Raw genomic sequence first — 14,293 nt, forward strand, 5'->3', positions numbered from 1 at the left:
TGCAAGGAAATACATATCTTCTGCTTAGGCCACCCAGCCTGTGGTATTTTATCATAGCAGGCCAAGCTGACTGATGCATTATTCTCAGAAAGAGCCTTATGCTTTGAGCCTTGTGTCTGCTGTGCCCTCTCTTAGAAATTCCTTCTTTGGGACGCCTGGGTGCCTCAATTGGTTAAGCATCTTCTTTCCACTCAGGTCATGATCCCCCAGGTCCTGGGATCGAGTCCCTCATCAGGCTCCCTGCTCAGTGCGAGCCTATTTCTCCTGCTACCAGACACTCCCTCTGCTTGTGTTCTCTCTCACTCTCACTGTGGCAAATAAATGAGTGACATCTTAAAAAAAAAAAAAATGCCTTCCTCATGTCACTCACTTGGTGATCAAACAGTCCTCACTCAGGTACCTGGAAGGTCCCCCTGGACTTGCCTCTCATGCTTATGGCTTACTGAGCATCTCATGCCTCTTCTCTTGTACCATGGAGCCCCCTACCTAGAAAATATGGCTTTATCTGATTTGTGCCTCAGTGAATTTCTAAATACCTGGAAGCCACATAGTCCGCCTTACATCTTGGTGTACAGAGAACCTAATTTAGTATCTATCTCAAATTCTCTTCACTGCTTGTAAATTGACTAATGGAAAGATTACATTGATAAATAAGTAACTGGATGGACAGACGGATAGTTGGATGAATGGATGGATGAATGGATGGGTGGGTAGATGGATGGATGTATGTATGCATGCATGGTTGGGTGGATGGATGGATGGATGGATGGATGGATGGATGGATGGAAGGAAGGATGGACGCATGGATGCATGGTTGGGTGGTTGGATGGATGGTTGGATGGATGGATAGTTGTGTAAATGGCTGGCTAGATGGATGGATGGAAGGGCAGATGGATGGATAGATGGATGGACAGATGGATGGGTGGGCAGATGGATGGATGCATGCATGGTTGGGTGGTTGGATGGATGGATGAATGAAGGGATGGATGGATGGACAGATGGATGCATGGTTGGGTAGTTGGATGGAGGGTTGTATGGAAGGATTGCTGTATAGATGACTGGTTACATGGATAAATGGATAGATGAAAGCCTATTATTACCTTTCCTAGTCTGGAGATTTCAGCAGTGCAGGAAACAGGGGAAGGGTTGAGGTTTGGGCATCAGAAGCTACTTTCTAAATGCAAACTATTCTCCTCATTAAACCTTCATAACTATAATTTCCTTACTTGTTCCCTTGCTGCTTGTGTTACTGGTTGCTGAATCCTTACAGTACTGACTGAGTTTTTATAAATCTTGGTCTAATAGCTGGCTAGACCCATTCTTTATATTGTATGTCGTCACATCTCATTGCTGGACTGATTTTATTTCAAAGTGGGGTCTTCAGAATAATGTAGTATAAAAATAATTGTGGACTGGGCATTTTGACAAACTACCATTTCATTTAATCTTTACAAATAAATCCCTGAAAGTTGATATCATTAACCTCATATTAGGGCTGCAAACCATGAGGCTCACCCAACTGAAGGCAAAGACAAGATTCAAACTGCATCCTTGCATTCTCAGCCCCAAATCACAAGATGAATGAGCTGCCCCGCTGCCCAGTGTCTTCTTGAAAGATGGACACCCAGTGCTATCTGGAATTGCACCTGCATTTTCTGCAAGAAGAATTAGGCTGGGAGACATATTTCTCTTTGAAATAATTTTACTAGGGGAAATTTCCCACTGTGCTGAAAGCTGACCTCTTGGACAAACACACTGTCATAAAAACGTGCTATTTGCTACGAGTGCATTGGGAGTTTTAAATCATCAAACTAAAGTACCCCAGGCTCTGACAGTAAAATTTTCATTCAAAGAAGGACTCAGCTTCACAACATAATAAATTATATATGACTGGGACATATAAAACATTTAAAGATATACAGGATTTCTCTGCATTTGTGTTCAGTGGAAGAGTTCAGCTCTCGAAGTACTTTTTTATGTCAGTCCTGCCTATTCATAAGAAGAAAAGACACCCCCTTGCCTCCCTGATAAAATGAGAAGCAACAAAACAAGTTGCCTATCTTCCACATCCTGAAGTTCAGATTTTATGTTTCCTTTCCTTTTTTTATTTTTTTTTTCCCTTTCCCCAAGTATATGTTGGGCTGAAGCAATGCCACCACGGATACCAAGGAGTTAGACAGCCTGCAAGCAGTGACTTTGGTGACCTCTTAGCAAGAATAATTAAACATAAACAGCAGAGACACAAGCCAGACAGACCTGGGGGAGCTATCGAAGACACATCAAGGGAAAGATCTGCAGAAATCAGTTAAGAGTGGAGCATATACAAACCAAAGCTCCAATTACTAGAACCACTTTTTAAAAGGTGCTGAGTTCAGAGAGACACATATTAAAATAATGGAAGCAAGCCATTCCTAGATACAAGATTACAAGTACAGTCTTGGTCCATGCTAGAAGCTTACTACATGATACATTTCTCTGCCTTCCTGGGCTGAAAGATGATCCCAGCATAATGCTAACACACAGGTGTATATTAATCAGCAATTGGTGCATTAGTGCTATATAACACACTACCCCAAAATTCAGTGGCTTACAATAACCATCTCACTTGTGGGTCCCCAGGTCATCTGAACTAGGCTGGCCTTGACTGAGTGGCTCTAACTCTGGACACTGGTCAACTGAACTTGCATCCAGACTGAACACCAGAGTCCAGCTGTGCCATGTGCCTTCTCCTCTTTGGACTGAGCTACTTTGAGCGTGCTCTGCTCATTGTTAATGGCAGGAATCCTCGACCCTCAACAAAAGCAAACAATGTCTCTTGAGGTCCTGGCTCAGAGCTGGCTCACTCTCTTTCTGCCCATTCTGTTGGCCCAAGCAAATCACGTGGTCAAACTAGACACTCGTAGGGCAGGGGAACACCACTTGGTGGGTGGTTTTGAAAAGCCACACGCCCAAAGACATGAATATATATTTCAAACACAGGAAGTTCATGAAGAATTGCAAATAATAATTTTATCTACCTCTCCTGGGTTTTCTCTCTACCTTGGTCTTAACTTGCTGTGGAACTTGAAAGTGAATCATTTCTCTCTCCCAGTCCAGCTGCAGTCTCAGTGTGGTTGCAGAGAAGAGCCGGGGCCTCACCCTGGAATCTGTGGGATGTGAAAGTTCTTGTGCCCCACCTAGACCTACTGAATCAGAAACCAAGCTTCAGGTAGTTAAAGTGACTGACCTAAGCACACAGAGTGCTAAGTGATGGGCTGACCCTGTCCCTCTCACCCGATCTCACTGTCAACCAAGAATAGATTGGGGGTGGGGTGGGGGGCAAGTATGTGGAATTGGCTAGAAAAAAAAAACACTTTTTTTTTCAAGTGAAAATGAGAGTTAAAAGCACTTCCCGAGAATGCAGACAAATTCATTCATGTGCCTTTCACCTCTTGCCAAGCCCACATTCCACTGAAGGTATGTAGTTAATCACCATTTGTGCAGAAACTTGATCCAAACCCTCAGGTCCCTTTACTGTGATTTAGGCTATTTTTGTTTTCTGAAATCTCATCCGCTTCACCGGTGACTTCCAGGCCTGCCCAGCCCTGGGTGTGGACGGAAGGTCTCCCGGCAGGGAAAAGACCCTGTGTTTATACAGAACGAGAGCCTGGGGGCCTCCCGATGCTTCAGCACAGGGCTGAGAGCCACTGGGAATGTGGGTGAGCGCCAACAACGTGTGGGACACAGGTGGCCCTGTAAGCTGGACGGAAGTTTTCATGTGATTTCTGGGAGCCCCATGCCTTGGGAGGGGCAGGGCTCAGCTCACAGCACCAGGGCCAGCTTGGGTTGCTGGGACTGAGGGTTAAGAGGGGTTCTGATACAGACCTTACCCCTTTTAAAGTACGTGATGCTACATAATGTCCCTAGGCTTCCAGAAGCTCATTTACCAATGTGGACAAACAAATTGTATCATATGTTAATATAAAAATGTGATACAGCACTAATACAATATAACATATATATCATTACATGTTTAGTATGTGTTAATATAACAATATATCAGTTTAATATAACAGAATTATACCATCTTATGCTATATATTAATATGTCAATAAATGTGGACACATATATTGTGCATGATACATATACAATAATGCAGTATTGTGTAGTATTGCGTAATTATATAGAAAAATTAAAATATATAATGACTAATGCATACATGCTGTATAATATCATCATATTATATTATTATTACTATGAATGTCAGGAACTTGATTTTTCCTAGAGCTGGAGTTCCTATCCGTGTTTCTTCAAGTCCAGAATATGTAAGCACCAATCTTAAGCAATACTGGCTTCTATAAAATAAAAGACTTTGAAGAAGACATGCCTCCAAGGCCCCTGATGCTGTGGGAAGCAGAGCCCAAGATACAAAGATACTGGAGGCTAGAGGCTCTGGAGTTAGGCAAAAACCAAACTGGAATCAGCTTTGTCACTTTGTTTGGGCCAGGTCCCTCCCGCAAGCCTCAGTATTCCTGGTCTGGAGGCAGTGGTCATTTAACAAGTAGTAGCAGCCATATTTTGTGTCAGTCGACCGGCATGCACCAGGAACTTGTTAGATATCAGACTGATGGAAGTCTGTCTTCCAGGCATGGACAAGGTTCTGGGGTGAGACGTGTCAGCTTCCAATTAATAAGTCAGGACCTTTAGGCAAGTCTCATGAACTGTTGGAGACTTTTCTAATATGTTTAGAGAGGATATTTGTTTGACAGGGCAATCTGGAGGACTATTGTGAGAAAGTTACAAAGCACTTGACTCTCAATCCATCATCTGTAAATGGTCATCTATTTGTGAGTGGCCATGCCCTCCTTCTAGAGCTAGGACAGGTTACTCTGGGTGTGGCAGAGAAATGAGGACTCAGCTTTGCTTTGGTCACAAACATGAAGACCCACCTTCCTCTCTATTTTACAGATTGCCCAAGCTTACTATGTAGACCTGGAAAGATTAGGTGTTTGCTGAAGCTACCCAGAAGGTACCCTTGTCATCCAGAAAGGATAGATAGTGCAGTGGGGGAAGACTGAGGACAACCTCTGAACACTGTCACCAATTCCCATCTCTTAGCATCTTCAGGGTTCCCCTCATCCCTGCCCACATGGCTCCCCCACTTTAATGCCCACCCAGATAACTCCACCCAGTGTGACCCTGTGAATCTGGAAAGTTGGGAACCCAGTGCGGTCTCCTCTCTGCCCAATCATTCCACAAACATTTCCTGTGAACTCATTGTCTCTCCACTGGCCGTGTCTTGGTCCCCAAACAGAACAGCAGTTCGATTTTAGCACTGCCCATGGCACTTGTCACATCCGAGCTTACAAGGCTGTTTAGGGCATTCAGTTCTGCATGGCTGGCAGTGGGGCACTGGCTGAAGAAGCATTGCCAGACTGGAAAGAATTTCTGCTGTCAGTGGGCTTGAGGTTTATTCTGTGCACATGGAATTCAAGAAAAATATAATAGCCAGGAGCTACATGTGGTTACTTAAATTAAAATTAGTTAAAATGAAGTGAAATTTAAAATACAGATGCTCAGCCTCAGTGGCTACATTTTAAGTGCTCAGTAGCCATATGTGGCTGGTGGTTATTGTATCCCATGGTGCAGACAGAAGATTTATCTTTTTGCAGAATGTTCCTTTGGACAACGTTGCTCACCATACTCTGTCCCCCTTGAGTTTCTGTTACTCCCTCTCACTATGTCCATTCTCTTTAAAACCCTAACGATTACTTGTACACTAATTTGTTTAATGGAAGTTTCCCCCAATTAGACTGGGAGCTCCCCAAGACTAAGGATTATGTTTATCTCTATGCCCTCCTTGAACCCCCACACTTAGAAGGGGACTGTCACACCGGGTGCCCTGAGGATATACTGGTAAAATGAATGAATGAAAAGATGTGGTTCCGCAGCCCATTGACCTGACTTCAAAGTCTACATAGGAGTGGGCATGTCATTTGGTGGGATGAATCCTCTAGCTCATCATAGCTCTCCACAAGGACAGCCAGCACTACCATCATTTCAGCTTCATTCATCCCTTGCTGATGCTCTCTTAATCCCTCCTGCTCTGCCCACATGGATCTAGCCAGGTCTTGCTTCCCTCCTCCTTGCCTTTGTTCACTTAGAGCCTCAAGACCCCAGGATGTCCTTCTCCATCCAAGTCTACCTGATGATATTTGACCCATACATCAGGCACCAAGAAAAATGCCCCCTTCTCCAGGAAATCTTGTTGAATAGAATGCCTACCTCTTGTTTCCTTACCTTCTTCCTTCAATGGGGGAGTTATGAATGGTTTCCATTAGCTTTCAATATCCTTGGCTTTTAAATCCCCAAACTCTTGGGAATCTTCTCTCCTGTTACCTTGTCCATGGATGCTTTTGTGTACTTTAGTTCATGTTTTTTATCCACGTTTTGGGAGCAGGGTATGAGAAAAGGACTTGACACACAGTAGATAATTTAGAAAAAAAATTGAATGAACATAAGTAAAAAAACAAAAATCACCTTTTAAAGCTATGATTTTTTTCATGTATAAATGATCATTGCCACCAAAGTGCTTAACTCTCCGATGACTTACTTCATGCCTGCTTTTTTTATTTTTCAAAAATTCACATTAAACTATAAAACATAAATCTTTGTAGCTTGTGTAATTTGTAATACCAAATTCTAAAATTAAGAGTTTATTACATCCAATGGTTCAAGGGCCTAGAGCTAAAAGAAGCAAATTTCTAAATTGAAATGTCTCTTGAGAACGAATGGAGGCACATTCATTTTGATTTTGCAACAAAGTAAATGAACTAAAATAGGAAAAATGTGAACTATTAGTGTAATTTATTTGTATCTTAGAACAATATTAATTTTAGACATGAAATGCATAGATTTTAGATCAGTATTTAAATAAAGAAGCCACAAGTAAAGGACCTCCCCTGTACAAGCATTCCCTCCTTTGAGACCATGTTCCAGAGAACCATGACAATATTAAGACTTGAAAGGTCTTTGCGCACCCACTGTCACACGCGATTCTCATGGTAACTCTATTATTTGGGACCTTTATCCTGTTGAATGCTGGTTCCCTATATATCATCAACACAACCTGTTATAAGAAGATGCTAAGTTCATTGCTTACTGGAGTCCTGGGAAACCTGGGAAGAGTGCAGGCAGTGTCTCCAAGGTGGGAGGCCAGGGGCAGCTTACTGAGGATGGGCTTGAACACAGTCTTCCAATGTGGGGGGCGGGGGTGTGGTTGGGGTTGGGTATGGATCACAAGACAATAGTGCAGAAGGGATGGAAAAAGCAAAGTGAGACTCTCTGAACCAAGAGATTAAAAGAACATGAAGACACAAACTATGGCTGTTTGACATTGCGGAAGAACTGATGGTTATTTGAGAAAGTCTCCACAGTGAACAACCAAAGAACCAAGCCATTTTCCCTACGACTGTCTAACAGAGTAATGTCATGTTAGCCAAGCCAAGGGGAGAGCAAATCATAAGCTCAGTTAGGGCAGAGAGTTCCCAACCTCAGCAGTGATTTCCATACCTGCGTGAACAGATTCACACTGACCAGAGGAGAAACCCAGCTTCTGGACACAGGATACCGTTTCCTCTTCCATATGGGTACACATGTTTCAAAGCAGTGCCTGCCTTGTTCTTGAACTCTAGGGCATGAATTAAGGACCCCTCCCTGTCTGCAGGGAGCCCACCTCCAAAAGGAAAGAAGGCTTGTTGAGAGCTATCTCTCCCTGTCTTTAACACTATATGCAAAATAGGACCTTAATTTGAGTGCTCTTTGAAAAACTCCAGTTGCTTTCTGAACTACTGAAGTGTTACATGAGTACAGATATAAATACACATCGATCAATATTTTATTCAATTGTCTTTCCCCCTTTGAACCACCTTCCAGGTGGGTGGCTATTGAGAGCATTTGAAATTGTAAATGCTGGTTGGCGCCTAGTGCTTAGTGACTTTAGTTTTATTCCGTGAGTATTGAAGGCATGTGGAAAGGTGCTATTCTCTTTCAGGGAGGTAATCTGTGGGATGAATGCTAGATTGTGCACGAGGGCCAACATAACACGTCAATAATATAGCACGTTAACACTGCTGGTTCCTTGCAACCAGGCTGCCAGAGCTGGGAAGTCAAGACCCTGGTAGAAAGATCTCCATCATGTTCACATTCACACTTGGAAACTGCTTTCTCACTTCTTTGGCACAACCGAAACATTATGTTCCATATCCATCACCACCACAACACAGCACACAACACACAACTCCGCCTTCTCTTGCTCGGCAGCCCTATGTTTTTTACACTGTACATTCTTCTTGTTTGCAAGTTTTATTAAACTCTCTTCTCCTTCCCTTGCAAAGAATAAGACATTTGAGAGAGAGTGCTAATAGTAAACCTCTTCCAAGTGTTTCATACAAAGAGTGAGAAACAGAACTCTAAATGCCAAGGTCAGAGAAGGATAGCAATGCAATCCCCCGCTGGGTGACATCTGGAGTGGTGGCTGCCCCAGGAGGGAGCCCAGGGAGGGGCAGGGGTACCATGCAGCCTCATGAGATTAAGGTACCATAATGAAGGCGAGGTCGCTGTCTAACCAGCACTTCCCTACCCTGTGCTGTCCTGAGACTCTGGAGGTGAATCACAGACCCGCGAGAAAAGGACAGGGGTAGGAAGCCATTTTCCCCTGTCTACGCCAAAATGCTAAGGATTCATCGATATGTACATCTATCGGGATACAGCTATACTCACCACACGTTCTGGATAAATCTGGATTTGGAGAAATTCTCTGGAATCTGCTTCGTCCTATTCTCCTCTATTTACTGTTATCTTCAGAACACAGTTTTATCTCTACCGTATGTGCATCCATATCTGTATCTGTGTGTGTGGCTATGGTTATCTATTTAATGTAGATGTTGGGTCAATCCTGAAAATCAGTCTGGCAGATAAGACTATGAGTCAGATTCAGAAGATGTGAGTTTAAGCCCCAGCTCTGCCACTGAGTAGCTGAGGGAGGGCAGGCAGCTAGGGGCTCTCTGCGGGCCTTGTCAACTCATCTGCAGAATGGGTCTAATTGCCCTGCCTGAGGAGGGGGTACACATTGTGTCCAGTGTGGTCGTGTGCACTAAGACTTTGTAAATAGTAAAATTAAGAGGGCAGCATCAGCAATATATACCAACAGTGGATGCATCTGAATCATGGGGTTATGTCTGACTTTAATTTTTGCCTTTACAGGTCTTTGGTCTTCTCCTTAAGGGACATGTTTTTGTTTGTTTGTTTGTTTGTTTTTTAAACACAGGAACAAGAACAAATGCCTTAATAAAGAAGAGTTTGTGTGTGTGTGTGTGTGCGCGCACGCACACACATGTAAAGGAAAATTTAGTAATGGTACAATCATTTAAACTAGTTGATTTTCCCTAAACCATGTTTTTAAAAATATTTTATTTATTTATTTGGGAGAGAAAAAGAGAGTGCACATGACCATGGGAGAGGCAAAGGGGTCCTCAATGCGGGGCTCCATCCCAGGACCCCAGGATCATGACCTGAGCTAAAGGCAGATGCTTCACCAACTGAACCACCCAGGCACCAGCTAAATGGCTAAATCTAGTCTTTTTTTTTTTTTTTAAGATTTTTTAAAATTTATTCACTTGACAGACAGAGATCACAAGTAGGTAGAGAGGCAGGCAGAGAGAGAGGGGGAAGCAGGCTCCCTGCTGAGCAGAGAGCCCGAAGCGGGGCTTGATCCCAGGACCCTAAGATCATGACCTGAGCCGAAGGCAGAGGCTTTAACCCACTGAGCCGCTCAGGCACCGTGAAATCTAGTCTTTTATGCTCATCCTTAGCCAACATCGTATTGTGTATCCTAATCTATATATTTAATAGCTCTGACATCTTCCTGTGGGAGTGAGTGCTCATGAGGGTAGGAAGTTTGTCTCAATAACACCGCCTACACAGTCAGGGCTGTGCGGATACATGTGGGGCAGAAGCAAGAGTACAGAGGGAGACCAAGCACGGCCGACTTGACCTTGCAAGAGGAGCACATGAGGTATGGGACAACTGATCCTTGCCCGCTGGCAGCTCCCTCCTCCCAGGAGGATGCAGTCATGGAAGGGGCCAGCAGAAGCCAAAGTAGACCTGGGGCTGTGGGCAAGGGGCCCCCGGATCTTGGGTTTGGCAAGTGGGTTCTTGATGCCCTGGTCCCTTAGGCTGCAGGAAGCCCTTGTCTTGAGGGCACGGTGGATGCTGCAGGAAGGCTCGGGAGGACCCTCTGAAGGGTGGGGCCCAGCACTGAGCCCCCACATGTCTGGATCTAGGGGTGATATTATTCTGGTGTTTATTGCCCGAGATGCCCCCAGAAACTCTGGTTAAACAAGAGTGTGAATGACGTGTGTCACCATGTGGCATTCATGGTTCTAAGAGTGACTTGAGATGAGATGAGAACGCCAAATCAGGGGTGGTCTGAGACTCGGCTACACGACATTTTGAGTGGCCCCGTTGGCTTTAGAAACCAAATCCCGTCTCCTTATGCATGCCTTTCCATTTGTGTGAATTCTCCATTCGTTCCACCTGTTTTAATCCACTCACTCCTTCCAACAAATAGGAAACAGGGTATGGGGTCACCTTTGACAATTGTTCTATGACAAAAGGTGTGTGTGTTCCCACCAGACGTTTAATCACACAGGAGTTGCCTCAGTGGAGTGACAGGCGGAAATCTCAGTGTTGGGGAATTTGGTAGCATGAAGGAGAAAAATAAAACCAAGACCTGTCGGAGCTCTCCTTCTCCAGCTGAGTAAGTTATGAGGGGCGAGCGGGTCCTGGAAGGAACCCGTTTATCACGCTCAGCATCCCAGGACCAGTATTTATCGCCTGACTCGCTGCAGCCTTGTAGAGTGAAAGCAGAAGCCATAAAGCGCGCACAGAGGAGGGTGCAAACTGTTGCATTCTCTGAATTCATTGAAGATGACGTGAAAAAGTTGTTTGGATGCTTTATTATGTGTGGAAGAGTCATAAAAACCAGGCTGAGCTACCGGGAGGAAAGTACAGCCAGAAATAAGGGTGTGCGTGCAGGAGATGACGCTGCACTTGAACTTGAAACCCTCTCTTCCTAGACGCGTTAAAAATCATGCTAGAACCGGAAGAATGAATAAACAGGCTCAGTGCATTAGAATCCTGCGGCTGGGAGCACACGCCCTCCAAAATGAGGTCTGGAGTGTTTGCTATCTCTCAGTTATGAAATGACAGCACGTCAACTAAAATATCATGTAAATGCCAGGTAACAAACAGTTATTAAGTGCCACCTATATACCAAGCTCTCTACTAGGAGAGGAGGATATACTGACCAAAAAAAAAAAAAAAGAAGGCACGGTCCCTATTCTGGAAGAGCCGTCAAATGCACATGATTGACTAGTAACCAGGGTAGCAGATGAGTAGAAAGGACGGTCCCCTGACCTGGTCTTTTTAATGTGCAGTGGGATTCTCCATCTACAGCTGATCATAAACTCTGCACACATTTTTTTTCTTTGTGATCATCATTATGGTCATGCATGTCATGGGAGAAAATTTCCAAGGTTTAGAAAAAAAATAAGTAGAAGAAAACTTTTAGACTGTGTCATCTAGGAGCATTTGGCTGGCTCAGTCAGTGGAGCTTGCAACTCTTGATCTGGGGGGTTGTGAGTTCGAGCACCACATTTCTGACTGAGTTTACTTAAAAATGAAATGAAACAGGGGCGCCCAGGTGGCTCAGTTGGTTAAACAACTGCCTTTGGCTCGGGTCATGATCCCAGGGTCCTGGGATTGAGCCCCGCCTCGAGCTCCCTGCTCAGTGGAGAGCCTGCTTCTCCCTCTCCTGCCTGTTTGTGCTCTCTCGCTTTCTCTGCCATTAGGGAAGTAAAGTCGTTCCTCCTTCCAGGTTTAGAAGGCGAGATTTGACTATCTCAGCAGTAATTGCTCTGTGCTTACAGAGAAAGTTCCGCGGTCGGAAGCTTTTCCAGACCCTCCCTCCTTCCTTCCTTCTCCCCACTCACGGGTGCCCAGGCCACAGGTCAGTCTGAAGACCCCCCTGTCCCAGTCCTGCTCCTCCCGCCTGTGTCACTCACAGGTATGCCCCCTCCCCTCCACGATAAAACTCTTACACTTCAGACTCAGTTTTGGTGTCCTCTCCCTGGAGGACCTCTGAACTACCATAAGGTGTGACCCAGTAAAGTGGCACAGAGACACCCCACACATGCGGTACGCAAGAAGCCATACACACTCATGGAGAGAAGCAGCTCATGGGGGTCCCCGGAGCCCATCTCCACCAAACCTGCACCAGTGACAACCCACGAAAGGTTTAAAATTGGTCCTGGTGGAAGTGTTTACATGACAGAGATCAACAAACTCCACAAATCAAGACGGTGTTGTTCCCCAAGAGCCCAAGTCGTCCCATGCCGCCTAGCACACTACCTTCCCCAGAGTTGCAACATTTAGGATTCTTGGAAATTCTGGTCCACAAATGACATTTCCCTCCTGCAAGTAGGGAGCAGCGGACAGCAGCTGCAGCCTTTCCTCCCGTTGTTAATCGCCCATCGATTTTTCTCTTGATGTCGGATGAAAACCCTGTTGCTTCATATCCCAAGAGTTCATCATGTAAACACGTGTCTCCACCTGCTCGCCGGTAGAGTTTCTGTGTTCCAGTGCTTCTTGCCATCCCTGGATGTTTAAGATTCTCCGTAGCCAACAGCACTCTATAATTTTATCATCAATAAGAAATTGTACCAGCCAAGAAGACAATTAGAATAAGTCAAATTCAAAATGATATGCTCTGGATATAATTCCACACCCCCCCCTTTCCTTTTTTAACGTGAGCATCTGAAAAGCCTTGAAGAGACCGTTTGTATGCATCATGGATAGAAATGCTCGCAAATCCATAATTTAGTTATATCTTGGTGTGAGACTGGCCAAATGAATAAGTAAATAAAAATAAAGGCACACAAGGATTGGTGTCAGTAAAGAACATCCCCTCTTTATGTGGTGAAAGGAATAACAATTTCCGAGGGCTATTGATATAAACATTAAAAAAAATCATATAGAGGATTTTAACCTACATTTTATTAGTGGAATGTGAGCATCAGTTTTCCTAACTGCCAAGTGAGGCTCTTAATACCAACATCAAAGTGTTGTTTGTGGGCTCGGTAACATTCTACGAGTGTGTATGTATGTGCATGTGTCTATATGTGTCCGCACGTCTATCATGCGTGCATGTGTGCCTGTTTACACGTGTGTGCGGTTATGTGCGTGCAGGGGTGTATATACTACTAAGGTACCTAGTAACTGTTCAATAAAATAGAACTTATCCCCTGCCTCCTTTTTTAGCTATTCGAGTATATGGAGAATAAAGCACCCACATTTTCTGGCTGAGTGTATGCATTATTAAAGAAGAGTGATTGCTTTCTGCTGTTTCTGTAAGTGAACACTAATGCATTAAAAGTCGAAAATAAATAAAACAGGCAGACAAAAAGACAGGGCAGAATTCATAGTGGAACTATCTCTATTAAACCGTGCAGAACTGGAGCGTGGCCATGCAGAAGAAAGAGGGAGCTGAGGAGGTATCTGGAGGGTCGGGAAGCAATCCCACTGGGAGGTGCAGAATGACTCACTGTCCGGGAAGCCTTGCGGGATGGCCATGCAAGTGTGCCATCACAGAGAAAATTATTTTTTTATACACAATAAAGGTTTTCCAAATATTCACTCTAACGATGGGCTGCAAAATCCACACGAGCTAGGCACAGACACTGAAGAAGTTACGAGAGGCATGAGGCTTTCCGGGTTTAGTTCCTTCTGCCTCGGCTGAGGAAGCACAGGGAAGTGAGGTTGGGAGGTTGCTTGACAAATTGCCTTGGGTTTATTTTTCATCATTTGTATTATATTACATAAGATTGGGACACAACTCAGTGGTCGAACAGCGTAATAGTCTGCACGTTTAATATGATTTCTGCGACGCACAAAATAGTACCAGATAAACCATTCATATCTTAATGATAGGTAAATACTCCTTTAGTGATACAGATGAGTATGTGACAGACATTCTCTATCCGTGAAAACACCTTTATTTCTGTACCTATTACAGCAGAGATATTGCTACATCAGTAGCTGAATTCCTGTGCTGATAGACAGGAAATAAACAATTCGCATCCATGCACACACACCAGAAAGATAACGGTCATACCGTCATACAATAAGAGCTCCCTGCTAGAAGCCAGAGAATTTCTTTCTCTGTTTTTTGACTCTAGGAAAAAAAAAAAAAAAA

The sequence above is a fragment of the Mustela nivalis genome, assembly GCF_964662115.1.
Source record: "Mustela nivalis genome assembly, chromosome: 6".
NCBI lineage: Eukaryota > Metazoa > Chordata > Mammalia > Carnivora > Mustelidae > Mustela > Mustela nivalis.